This window comes from Clytia hemisphaerica, unplaced genomic scaffold (genome assembly GCF_902728285.1).
Source record: "Clytia hemisphaerica strain Z4C2 unplaced genomic scaffold, Clytia hemisphaerica genome assembly, whole genome shotgun sequence".
Lineage (NCBI taxonomy): Eukaryota > Metazoa > Cnidaria > Hydrozoa > Leptothecata > Clytiidae > Clytia > Clytia hemisphaerica.
In genome coordinates this window covers 996,210-1,010,892 of record NW_027103247.1, presented here as the reverse complement: position 1 = coordinate 1,010,892, position 14,683 = coordinate 996,210, and positions in this window count along the sequence as shown.

Here is a 14,683-nt window from a genome sequence, read left to right as displayed (position 1 = left end):
AGCTGTAAAAATCGCAGACTGACGAATTAGGGATTCACAATATCGCCACCGAGTGAACAACTCGGCCTTAAGTGGAGGAGAGCAGACTTTTGTTGAACTTTTAAATATTGGAATACGGTTAGCAATATTATAAGGTCTCATTTCCATAAAAAATAATTGCTCTCCATCGCAGTCTTCGAGCTGTAAAAATCGCAGACTGAAGAATTAGGGATTCGCGAAATCGTCACCGAGTGAACAACTCGGACTTGTGTGGAGGAGAGCAGACTTTTGTTGAACTTTTAAATATTGGAATACGGTTGAGAATATTATAAGGTCTCATTTCTACCAAAAAATAATCGCTCTCCATCGCAGTGTTCGAGCTGTAAAAATCGCAGACTGACGAATTAGGGATTCACAATATCGCCACCGAGTGAACAACTCGGCCTTAAGTGGAGGAGAGCAGACTTTTGTTGAACTTTTAAATATTGGTATACGGTTAGGAATATTATAAGGTCTCATTTCCACCAAAAAAAGTCGCTCTCCATTGCAGTGTTCGAGCTGTAAAAATCGCAGACTGAAGAATTAGGGATTCACAATATCGCCACCGAGTGAACAACTCGGCCTTAAGTGGAGGAGAGCAGACTTTTGTTGAACTTTTAAATATTGGAATACGGTTAGGAATATTATAAGGTCTCATTTCCACCAAAAATAATCACTCTCCATTGCAGTGTTCGAGCTGTAAAAATCGCAGACTGGAGAATTAGGGATTCGCGAAATCGTCACCGAGTGAACAACTCGGACTTGTGTGGAAGAGAGCAGCCTTTTGTTGAACTTTTAAATATTGGAATACGGTTAGCAATATTATAAGGTCTCATTTCCATAAAAAATAATTGCTCTCCATTGCAGTGTTCGAGCTGTAAAAATCGCAGACTGAAGAATTAGGGATTCACAATATCGCCACCGAGTGGCCGTAAGTGGATGAGAGCAGACTTTTGTTGAACTTTTAAATATTGGAATACGGTTAGCAATATTATAAGGTCTCATTTCCATAAAAAATAATTGCTCTCCATCGCAGTGTTCGAGCTGTAAAAATCGCAGACTGAAGAATTAGGGATTCGCGAAATCGTCACCGAGTGAAGAACTCGGACTTGTGTGGAGGAGAGCAGACTTTTGTTGAACTTTTAAATATTGGAATACGGTTGAGAATATTATACTCTCGAGTTCCTAATAAACGTACAGTAACGAATAAACATACAGGGTTGAAAATAGAGGCGTAAAAACCTAATTGAAGGGTCTTTTCCGGTTCGGTTAGGGGGTAAATAATGGTTATTCTGCTTTCATTTGACGAATAGATAAAACCTCCATATTCAAAGAAGGGTATTTAGCCTTAGAAACACAAGTAGGCTCTTGAAATTGAGGAAAATATTTATTGAAATTAATAAACGTACATGTACGTTTATTAGGCACCCGAGAGTAAGGTCTCATTTCTACCAAAAATAATCGCTCTCCATCGCAGTGTTCGAGCTGTAAAAATCGCAGACTGACGAATTAGGGATTCACAATATCGCCACCGAGTGAACAACTCGGCCTTAAGTGGAGGAGAGCAGACTTTTGTTGAACTTTTAAATATTGGAATACGGTTAGGAATATTATAAGGTCTCATTTCCATAAAAAATAATTGCTCTCCATTGCAGTGTTCGAGCTGTGTAAAAATCGCAGCAGACTGACGAATTAGGGATTCACAATATCGCCACCGAGTGAACAACTCGGCCTTAAGTGGAGGAGAGCAGACTTTTGTTGAACTTTTAAATATTGGAATACGGTTAGGAATATTATAAGGTCTCATTTCCACCAAAAATAATCACTCTCCATTGCAGTGTTCGAGCTGTAAAAATCGCAGACTGGAGAATTAGGGATTCGCGAAATCGTCACCGAGTGAACAACTCGGACTTGTGTGGAGGAGAGCGGACTTTTGTTGAACTTTTAAATATTGGAATACGGTTGATAATATTATAAGGTCTCATTTCCACCAAAAATACTCGCTCTCCATCGCAGTGTTCGAGCTGTAAGAATCGCAGACTGGAGAATTAGGGATTCGCGATATCGCCACCGAGTGAACAACTCGGCCTTAAGTGGAAGAGAGCAGACTTTTGTTGAACTTTTAAATATTGGAAAACGGTTAGCAATATTATAAGGTCTCATTTCCATAAAAAATGATTGCTCTCCATCGCAGTGTTCGAGCTGTAAAAATCGCAGACTGAAGAATAAGGGATTAGCGAAATCGTCACCGAGTGAACAACTCGGACTTGTGTGGAAGAGAGCAGCCTTTCGTTGAACTTTTAAATATTGGAATACGGTTAACAATATTATAAGGTCTCATTTCCATAAAAAATAATTGCTCTCCATCGCAGTGTTCGAGCTGTAAAAATTGCAGACTGACGAATTAGGGATTCACAATATCGCCAGCGAGTGAACAACTCGGCCTTAAGTGGAGGAGAGCAGACTTTTGTTGAACTTTTAAATATTGGAATACGGTTAGGAATATTATAAGGTCTCATTTCCACCAAAAAAAGTCGCTCTCCATTGCAGTGTTCGAGCTGTAAAAATCGCAGACTGACGAATTAGGGATTCACAATATCGCCACCGAGTGAACAACTCGGCCTTAAGTGGAGGAGAGCAGACTTTTGTTGAACTTTTAAATATTTGAATACGGTTAGGAATATTATAAGGTCTCATTTCCACCAAAAATAATCGCTCTCCATTGCAGTGTTCGAGCTGTAAAAATCACAGACTGGAGAATTAGGGATTCGCGAAATCGTCACCGAGTGAACAACTCGGACTTGTGTGGAAGAGAGCAGACTTTTGTTGAACTTTTAAATATTGGAATACGGTTAGCAATATTATAAGGTCTCATTTCCATAAAAAATAATTGCTCTCCATCGCAGTGTTCGAGCTGTAAAAATCGCAGACTGACGAATTAGGGATTCACAATATCGCCACCGAGTGAACAACTCGGCCTTAAGTGGAGGAGAGCAGACTTTTGTTTGAACTTTTAAATATTGGAATACGGTTAGCAATATTATAAGGTCTCATTTCCATAAAAAATAATTGCTCTCCATCGCAGTCTTCGAGCTGTAAAAATCGCAGACTGAAGAATTAGGGATTCGCGAAATCGTCACCGAGTGAACAACTCGGACTTGTGTGGAGGAGAGCAGACTTTTGTTGAACTTTTAAATATTGGAATACGGTTGAGAATATTATAAGGTCTCATTTCTACCAAAAATAATCGGTCTCCATCGCAGTGTTCGAGCTGTAAAAATCGCAGACTGACGAATTAGGGATTCACAATATCGCCACCGAGTGAACAACTCGGCCTTAAGTGGAGGAGAGCAGACTTTTGTTGAACTTTTAAATATTGGTATACGGTTAGGAATATTATAAGGTCTCATTTCCACCAAAAAGTCGCTCTCCATTGCAGTGTTCGAGCTGTAAAAATCGCAGACTGAAGAATTAGGGATTCACAATATCGCCACCGAGTGAACAACTCGGCCTTAAGTGGAGGAGAGCAGACTTTTGTTGAACTTTTAAATATTGGAATAACGGTTAGGATATTATAAGGTCTCATTTCCACCAAAATAATCACTCTCCATTGCAGTGTTCGAGCTGTAAAAATCGCAGACTGGAGAATTAGGGATTCGCGAAATCGTCACCGAGTGAACAACTCGGACTTGTGTGGAAGAGAGCAGCCTTTTGTTGAACTTTTAAATATTGGAATACGGTTAGCAATATTATAAGGTCTCATTTCCATAAAAAATAATTGCTCTCCATTGCAGTGTTCGAGCTGTAAAAATCGCAGACTGAAGAATTAGGGATTCACAATATCGCCACCGAGTGAACAACTCGGCCGTAAGTGGAGGAGAGCAGACTTTTGTTGAACTTTTAAATATTGGAATACGGTTAGCAATATTATAAGGTCTCATTTCCATAAAAAATAATTGCTCTCCATCGCAGTGTTCGAGCTGTAAAAATCGCAGACTGAAGAATTAGGGATTCGCGAAATCGTCACCGAGTGAAGAACTCGGACTTGTGTGGAGGAGAGCAGACTTTTGTTGAACTTTTAAATATTGGAATACGGTTGAGAATATTATACTCTCGAGTTCCTAATAAACGTACGTAACGAATAAACATACAGGGTTGAAAATAGAGGCGTACAAACCTAATGAAGGGTCTTTTCCGGTTCGGTTAGGGGGTAAATAATGGTATTCTGCTTTCATTTGACGAATAGATAAAACCTCCATATTCAAAGAGGGTAGAATTTAGCCTTAGAAACACAAGTAGGCTCTTGAAATTGAGGAAAATATTTATTGAAATTAATAAACGTACATGTACGTTTATTAGGCACCCGAGAGTAAGGTCTCATTTCTACCAAAAATAATCGCTCTCCATCGCAGTGTTCGAGCTGTAAAAATCGCAGACTGACGAATTAGGGATTCACAATATCGCCACCGAGTGAACAACTCGGCCTTAAGTGGAGGAGAGCAGACTTTTGTTGAACTTTTAAATATTGGAATACGGTTAGGAATATTATAAGGTCTCATTTCCATAAAAAATAATTGCTCTCCATTGCAGTGTTCGAGCTGTAAAAATCGCAGACTGACGAATTAGGGATTCACAATATCGCCACCGAGTGAACAACTCGGCCTTAAGTGGAGGAGAGCAGACTTTTGTTGAACTTTTAAATATTGGAATACGGTTAGGAATATTATAAGGTCTCATTTCCACCAAAAATAATCACTCTCTATGCAGTGTTCGAGCTGTAAAAATCGCAGACTGGAGAATTAGGGATTCGCGAAATCGTCACCGAGTGAACAACTCGGACTTGTGTGGAGGAGAGCGGACTTTTGTTGAACTTTTAAATATTGGAATACGGTTGAAAATATTATAAGGTCTCATTTCCACCAAAAATACTCGCTCTCCATCGCAGTGTTCGAGCTGTAAAAAATCGCAGACTGGAGAATTAGGGATTCGCGATATCGCCACCGAGTGAACAACTCGGCCTTAAGTGGAAGAGAGCAGACTTTTGTTGAACTTTTAAATATTGGAAAACGGTTAGCAATATTATAAGGTCTCATTTCCATAAAAGATAATTGCTCTCCATCGCAGTGTTCGAGCTGTAAAAATCGCAGACTGAAGAATAAGGGATTAGCGAAATCGTCACCGAGTGAACAACTCGGACTTGTGTGGAAGAGAGCAGCCTTTTGTTGAACTTTTAAATATTGGAATACGGTTAACAATATTATAAGGTCTCATTTCCATAAAAAATAATTGCTCTCCATCGCAGTGTTCGAGCTGTAAAAATCGCAGACTGACGAATTAGGGATTCACAATATCGCCAGCGAGTGAACAACTCGGCCTTAAGTGAGGAGAGAGCAGACTTTTGTTGAACTTTTAAATATTGGAATACGGTTAGGAATATTATAAGGTCTCATTTCCACCAAAAAAAGTCGCTCTCCATTGCAGTGTTCGAGCTGTAAAAATCGCAGACTGACGAATTAGGGATTCACAATATCGCCACCGAGTGAACAACTCGGCCTTAAGTGGAGGAGAGCAGACTTTTGTTGAACTTTTAAATATTGGAATACGGTTAGGAATATTATAAGGTCTCATTTCCACCAAAAATAATCGCTCTCCATTGCAGTGTTCGAGCTGTAAAAATCGCAGACTGGAGAATTAGGGATTCGCCGAAATCGTCACCGAGTGAACAACTCGGACTTGTGGGAGGAGAGCGGACTTTTGTTGAACTTTTAAATATTGGAATACGGTTGAAAATATTATAAGGTCTCATTTCCACCAAAAATACTCGCTCTCCATCGCAGTGTTCGAGCTGTAAAAAATCGCAGACTGGAGAATTAGGGATTCGCGATATCGCCACCGAGTGAACAACTCGGCCTTAAGTGGAAGAGAGCAGACTTTTGTTGAACTTTTAAATATTGGAAAACGGTTAGCAATATTATAAGGTCTCATTTCCATAAAAGATAATTGCTCTCCATCGCAGTGTTCGAGCTGTAAAAATCGCAGACTGAAGAATAAGGGATTAGCGAAATCGTCACCGAGTGAACAACTCGGACTTGTGTGGAAGAGAGCAGCCTTTGTTGAACTTTTATATTGGAATACGGTTAACAATATTATAAGGTCTCATTTCCATAAAAAATAATTGCTCTCCATCGCAGTGTTCGAGCTGTAAAAATCGCAGACTGACGAATTAGGGATTCACAATATCGCCAGCGAGTGAACAACTCGGCCTTAAGTTGAGGAGAGCAGACTTTTGTTGAACTTTTAAATATTGGAATACGGTTAGGAATATTATAAGGTCTCATTTCCACCAAAAAAAGTCGCTCTCCATTGCAGTGTTCGAGCTGTAAAAATCGCAGACTGACGAATTAGGGATTCACAATATCGCCACCGAGTGAACAACTCGGCCTTCTTAAGTGGAGGAGAGCAGACTTTGTTGAACTTTTAAATATTGGAATACGGTTAGGAATATTATAAGGTCTCATTTCCACCAAAAATAATCGCTCTCCATTGCAGTGTTCGAGCTGTAAAAATCGCAGACTGGAGAATTAGGGATTCGCGAAATCGTCACCGAGTGAACAACTCGGACTTGTGTGGAAGAGAGCAGACTTTTGTTGAACTTTTAAAAATATTGGAATACGGTTAGCAATATTATAAGGTCTCATTTTCATAAAAAATAATTGTTCTCCATCGCAGTGTTCGAGCTGTAAAAATCGCAGACTGACGAATTAGGGATTCACAATATCGCCACCGAGTGAAAAACTCGGCCTTAAGTGGAGGAGAGCAGACTTTTGTTGAACTTTTAAATATTGGAATACGGTTAGCAATATTATAAGGTCTCATTTCCACCAAAAATAATCGCTCTCCATTGCAGTGTTCGAGCTGTAAAAATCGCAGACTGGAGAATTAGGGATTCGCGAAATCGTCACCGAGTGAACAACTCGGACTTGTGTGGAAGAGAGCAGCCTTTTGTTGAACTTTTAAATATTGGAATACGGTTAGGAATATTATAAGGTCTCATTTCCACCAAAAAAAGTCGCTCTCCATCGCAGTGTTCAAGCTGTAAACATCGCAGACTGACGAATTAGGGATTAACGATATCACCACCGAGTGAACAACTCGGACTTGTGTGGAGGAGAGCAGACTTTTGTTGAACTTTTAAATATTGGAATACGGTTAGGAATATCATAAGGTCTCATTTCCACCAAAAATAGTCGCTCTCCATCGTAGTGTTCGAGCTGTAAAAATTGCAGACTGAAGAATTAGGGATTCGCGAAATCGTCACCGAGTGAACAACTCGGTCTTGTGCGGAGGAAAGCAGACTTTTGTTGAACTTTTAAATATTGGAATACGGTTAGGAATATTATAAGGTCTCATTTTCACCAATAATAGTAAAATACTAATGTACACGTTTAGCAACATAACTGGCCGAATACTTTAAGTAGGGTAATATTTTTAACCTATGAAGAGCGCTTAATAACTACTTGTGGTATAAAAAGGGAATTTCCCAGAAAAGGGAATTTCCTTAGATTTATAACTCTCTGGGGATAAGAAAAAGACAAACTGAGATTTCAAAATGAGTAACCAGGTCAACTCCGGAAAAGTTTATTTGATGATGATAAAACAATAGAGAGACCGTAAGATAAGAATGCTACCGTCAAGCGGAACTAAAATACTGAAAAACGCGTGCAAAATTATGAGATGTTTGCCCAACTTCCTTATGCCTGAAGCTATGAATGCCATCCTCGGGAGCTTTAGGCTCCCTGCGGTGGCAATAATAAAACATATATTCAATAGGTTTGCGTTGGTTATTGGACTTAATAGCTCTCGGTGATGAATATTCAATATACTAAAAACATCTAAATAACCAACTTTTGCCCACTTTTACCTATTATGTTACAATGAATTGAAAATACTGTACTTTTGTACATAGCACTTTTTAAATTCATTTTTCACTTTCTATTGTTGTACACACAGTCTTTGTCAATTTCAGATCAATAGGTATAATTTTTAGGTTTTAATATTAACGAAAATTAACACTGAGACGTAACTTTTACGTAACAAAAAAATTGGTTTCAAAAATGCTTACCGTTGTTTAAATTTAAGCCTTGTCTACTTTGTGACGCCGTCTGACAGAATTAGATTTCAAATTGCTTCTCGTACTTTTCTAAAAAAATAATTTTCTCAGTTTTTAGCGTTGTCTTAATTTAGTCTTTTATCAAAGGATACGCTCAGATGACATTGTGTGCAAAAAGAGATGGCGCGAAATTTTACCCTGAGAATCAAAGACCGAGTTTTCAAAATAACAACCCCTGACGACCAAGCACAGAAATTTTGTCACGCATGTGTTAATGGGCTCTTCCAGAAAAAGTCCGTTTATGGGGGGGGTGGAGGTTGATTTGATGTTTGACCAGGGGTATAACCCGTGTCCAGGGGGTCAAAAATCAAAATGTCCAGGGGTAAATCATGAAAAAATAATATAATCTCCACCCCCCATGAACGGATTTTTTCTGGAAGAGCCCAATATGAGAAAATTCTGGAACCCAGGAATCCAGGAACCCAACCTTGTTCCCTGCGTTTTATCAGCTTTTTATTGATGCTTACTGATAGTGCTAGATAATACCCTGGCTGGCTTTGGCTGGTTTTCAAACGCGTAAAATTACGTAATTCAAAAGCAAAACATCAGATTTCATTTGTTCCTGGATTTGAAACCATTGTATAGCATTGTAACTTTGTAACGTCAGACTTTTTTATGACGTATTGTTTGAGAAGAAGTTCCCCCTCTGAGAGGGGGGACTCACATCAGCCAACACTAGGGTATTCTCTGGCGTCAATCAGTAACGTAAATAAAGACTGATTGCACGCGGACGAGGTTGTCCAGGAACTATCCTGAAATATCTCACATTTTATTTTTGAATTACGTAATCTTACACGTTCGAAAGACAGACATTGTCATGGTATTATCTAGCGCTATCAGTAAGTATCAAAAAGCTGAAGTCAGCCATTTTTTGTGGGGGCGTACGAGGTTTTAAATTACCACCATCCCGGCCAATTTTTTGAAAATCACCGTTATCCCGTCCAAATTTTTCGAAAATACCGGTCCCGCTGTTTTTCCCATAAGATTCTAAGGACTAGAAGTCAAAAATTCGGCAAAATGGAATAGAATGCGTACGAGGTCGATCACTATTTGTGTATTTTGTTTCGATTGCAAAATTTCAGCCTAATCAGACAATTTTAGAAGTTTCTCGTCTGCCCCAAAGTTTAGCCTCGTAAAATTCGAATCTTTGCCTGGTTTATCCTAGGCTACGGTCATATCTCCTGCGCTCCGGACGTAAAACTGTTAATTTTTCGATGTTTTTAGTCGAACCCGACCGTTCACAACCGTCAAAAGCCTCCCTTTTCTTTATTAATCTTAGAAAACTTTTCAGTTGTCACAAGGATAACTCTATTTTGGGTTTACAGAGCATCAATTTCCGATCCCCAGGAATTAGATTCCGAATATCGCGAATACCTAATACGTCAGTCTGCGATTTTTACAGCTCGGACACTGCGATGGAGAGCGACTATTTTTGGTGGAAATGAGACCTTATAATATTCCTAACCGTATTCCAATATTTAAAAGTTCAACAAAAGTCTGCTCTCCTCCACTTAAGGCCGAGTTGTTCACTCGGTGGCGATATCGCGAAAATCCCTAATTTCTCAGTCTGCGATTTTTACAGCTCGAACACTGCGATGGAGAGCGATTATTTTTGGTGGAAATAAGACCTTATAATATTCCTAACCGTATTCCAATATTTAAAAGTTCAACAAAAGTCTGCTCTCCTCCACACAAGTCCGAGTTGTTCACTCGGTGACGATTTCGCTAATCCCTAATTCTTCAGTCTGCGATTTTTACAGCTCGAACACTGCGATGGAGAGCAATTATTTTTTATGGAAATGAGACCTTTTAATATTCCTAACCGTATTCCAATATTTAAAAGTTCAACAAAAGTCTGCTCTCCTCCACTTAAGGCCGAGTTGTTCACTCGGTGGCGATATCGCGAATCCCTAATTTCTCAGTCTGCGATTTTTACAGCTCGAACACTGCAATGGAGAGCGATTATTTTTGGTGGAAATGAGACCTTATAATATTCCTAACCGTATTCCAATATTTAAAAGTTCAACAAAAGTCTGCTCTCCTCCACTTAAGGCCGAGTTGTTCACTCGGTGGCGATATTTTGGATCCCTAATTCGTCAGTCTGCGATTTTTACAGCTCGAACACTGCGATGGAGAGCAATTATTTTTTATGGAAATGAGACCTTATAATATTCCTAACCGTATTCCAATATTTAAAAGTTCAACAAAAGTCTGGTCTCTTCCACACAAATCCGAGTTGTTCACTCGGTGAGGATTTCGCGAATCCCTAAATCTCCAGTCTGCGATTTTTACAGCTCGAACACTGCGATGGAGAGCGATTAATTTTGGTGGAAATGAGACCTTATAATATTTTAAACCGTATTCCAATATTTAAAAGTTCAACAAAAGTCTGGTCTCCTCCACACAAGTCCGAGTTGTTCACTCGGTGACGATTTCGCGAATCCCTAATTCTCCAGTCTGCGATTTTTACAGCTCGAACACTGCAATGGAGAGCGATTATTTTTGGTGGAAATGAGACCTTATAATATTCCTAACCGTATTCCAATATTTAAAAGTTCAACAAAAGTCTGCTCTCCTCCACTTAAGGCCGAGTTGTTTACTCGGTGGCGATATCGCGAATCCCTAATTTCTCAGTCTGCGATTTTTACAGCTCGAACACTGCGATGGAGAGCAATTATTTTTGGTGGAAATGAGACCTTATAATATTCCTAACCGTATTCCAATATTTAAAAGTTCAACAAAAGTCTGCTCTCTTCCACACAAGTCCGAGTTGTTCACTCGGTGACGATTTCGCGAATCCCTAATTCTTCAGTCTGCGATTTCTCCAACTCGAACACTGCGATGGAGAGCGATTATTTTTTATGGAAATGAGACCTTATAATATTGTCAACCGTATTCTAATATTTAAAAGTTCAACAAAAGTCTGCTCTCCTCCACACAAGTCCGAGTTGTTCACTCGGTGACGATTTCGCGAATCCCTAATTCTTCAGTCTGCGATTTTTACAGCTCGAACACTGCGATGGAGAGTAAATATTTTTTATGGAAATGAGACCTTTGAATATTCCTAACCGTATTCCAATATTTAAAAGTTCAACAAAAGTCTGCTCTCCTCCACTTAAGGCCGAGTTGTTCACTCGGTGGAGATATCGCAAATCCCTAATTTCTCAGTCTGCGATTTTTACAGCTCGAACACTGCGATGGAGAGCGATTATTTTTGGTGGAAATCAGACCTTATAATATTCCTAACCGTATTCCAATATTTAAAAGTTCAACAAAAGTCTGCTCTCCTCCACACAAGTCCGAGTTGTTCACTCGGTGACGATTTCGCGAATCCCTAATTCTTCAGTCTGCGATTTCTCCATCTCGAACACTGCGATGGAGAGCAATTATTTTTTATGGAAATGAGACCTTATAATATTGCTAACCGTATTCCAATATTTAAAAGTTCAACAAAAGTCTGCTCTCCTCCACTTAAGGCCGAGTTGTTCACTCGGTGGGGATATCGCGAATCCCTAATTCTTCAGTCTGCAATTTTTACAGCTCGAACACTGCGATGGAGAGCAATTATTTTTTATGGAAATGAGACCTTATAATATTCCTAACCGTATTCCAATATTTAAAATTTCAACAAAAGTCTGCTCTCCTCCACTTAAGGCCGAGTTGTTCACTCGGTGGCGATATTGCAAATCCCTAATTCGCCAGTCTGCGATTTTTACAGCTCGAACACTGCGATGGAGAGCAATTATTTTTGGTGGAAATGAGACCTTATAATATTCTCAACCGTATTCCAATATTTAAAAGTTCAACAAAAGTCCGCTCTCCTCCACACAAGTCCGAGTTGTTCACTCGGTGACGATTTCGCTAATCCCTAATTCTTCAGTCTGCGATTTTTACAGCTCGAACACTGCGATGGAGAGCAATTATTTTTTTATGGAAATGAGACCTTATAATATTCCTAACCGTATTCCAATATTTAAAAGTTCAACAAAAGTCTGCTCTTCTCCACTTAAGGCCGAGTTGTTCACTCGGTGGCGATATTGTGAATCCCTAATTCGTCAGTCTGCGATTTTTACAGCTCGAACACTGCGATGGAGAGCAATTATTTTTTATGGAAATGAGACCTTATAATATTCCTAACCGTATTCCATTATTTAAAAGTTCAACAAAAGGCTGCTCTCTTCCACACAAGTCCGAGTTGTTCACTCGGTGACGATTTCGCGAATCCCTAATTCTCCAGTCTGCGATTTTTACAGCTCGAACACTGCGATGGAGAGCGATTATTTTTGGTAGAAATGAGACCTTATAATATTCTCAACCGTATTCCAATATTTAAAAGTTCAACAAAAGTCCGCTCTCCTCCACACAAGTCCGAGTTGTTCACTCGGTGACGATTTCGCTAATCCCTAATTCTTCAGTCTGCGATTTTTACAGCTTGAACACTGCGACGGAGAGCAATTATTTTTTATGGAAATGAGACCTTATAATATTGCTAACCGTATTCCAATATTTAAAAGTTCAACAAAAGTCTGCTCTCCTTCACTTAAGGCAGAGTTGTTCACTCAGTGGCGATATTGTGAATCCCTAATTCGTCAGTCTGCGATTTTTACAGCTCGAACACTGCGATGGAGAGCGATTATTTTTGGTAGAAATGAGACCTTATAATATTCTCAACCGTATTCCAATATTTAAAAGTTCAACAAAAGTCCGCTCTCCTCCACACAAGTCCGAGTTGTTCACTCGGTGACGATTTCGCTAATCCCTAATTCTTCAGTCTGCGATTTTTACAGCTCGAACACTGCGATGGAGAGCGACTTTTTTTGGTGGAAATGAGACCTTATAATATTCTAACCGTATTCCAATATTTAAAATTTCAACAAAAGTCTGCTCTTCTCCACTTAAGGCCGAGTTGTTCACTCGGTGGCGATATCGCGAATCCCTAATTCACCAGTCTGCGATTTTTACAGCTCGAACACTGCGATGGAGAGCGATTATTTTTGGTAGAAATGAGACCTTATAATATTCACAACCGTATTCCAATATTTAAAAGTTCAACAAAAGTCTGCTCTCCTCCACATAAGTCCGAGTTGTTTACTCGGTGACGATTGCGCGAATCCCTAATTCTTCAGTCTGCGATTTTTACAGCTCGAACACTGCGATGGAGAGCAATTTTTTTTATGGAAATGAAACTTGGGAATGTTTTCTAACATATTCCTTTTATTTGAAAGTCGTAAGTTAATTAGGTCTTTCAAAAAATTCAATCAAAGTTTGAATCCCTAATCCCTAATTGCGAATCCCTAATTCCTAACTGCGAATACCTAACCAAGTTATTTTTAATTTCGAACTCTATGGAACTAAGCGAACGCAATCGAACAATAGATGTAATCGAACTAATCGAACTAATCAAGTAGAAAATTCGATTAATGTTCGATTTGGTTCGGTAATCGTTCGATTAGTTCGATGAAATTCGATTGTTCGATTACGAAAATTGGTTCGATAGCGTTCGGTTGACATCGCCTGGTAAACTTTTGGTTCAAATGGTTCACACCCAAATTCTTCAAGATGGTGGTGTGCACGTTGTGACAAGAGTGTGCATGTTGTGTGACTTGGTGGTACTCTGTCATACTTTGCACTCATTTTATTTCCGCATAAAACTCCGGTCATCAGAATCAATCCTCTTTACAGATTGAATCATGTGACTTTGTTTTTCTTTCACTTTTGTCACAAGGTTAAAACAACAACATGAAAGATAAATTGGAAACAGATTTAAAGAAAAGCACCTTTGCTCCTGTTATATGATTTGAACAGATATTAGGGGAAAATTTGTTCTTTTGTTCTTTTTTTTTTTTGAGGTCGCTCAATTTTTTTAGTCAATGCACTTGTTATACATTTTTAAAAGCGAACGCCATCTTATCATGACGTCAGAGCAAACATAGGATCCACCCCCCCCCCAGAAATTTGGGGGTACCTAAAAAAAAAAGTGTTAAAAAATAAGCCAGGTACCTGGAAGTATTCTTAAATTTAGGGGGTACCTGATATGTTTGGGGGGACCTGGAATTTTGAAGGTGAGGGTGGGGGCTGGCTATTTCTTCTGTAGTATTTAGAAATTTCCCATTGTTTCTTGAAAAAATTTATGCTCGCTTCGCTCGCAACAACAGTTTAACACTGCTCATATTTCTTTTCTCGTATCAGGTTTAACTTGTTTTTAAACCTCAATATTGTAGCAGAAAAAGGGAAAATTTCTCCTTAAAGTATCTTTAAATCTCCTCATTTTTGAGAAATTAAATGTTGTAGGAACCCTGAATCGGTCAGAATTCTCCTTGTGCCTCTACAAAAAAGAGCAAAATATTGCATTTTAAGTTTTTAATAAATGTTTGGGGGCTACTCAAAAAATCTCATATTTTTTGGGGTACCAAAATGATTGGGGGTACCTAAATTTTTTGGGGGTACCTGAACCCTGGAGGACCCTATGGGGCTCCCCCAGGGGCTGGCGTGACG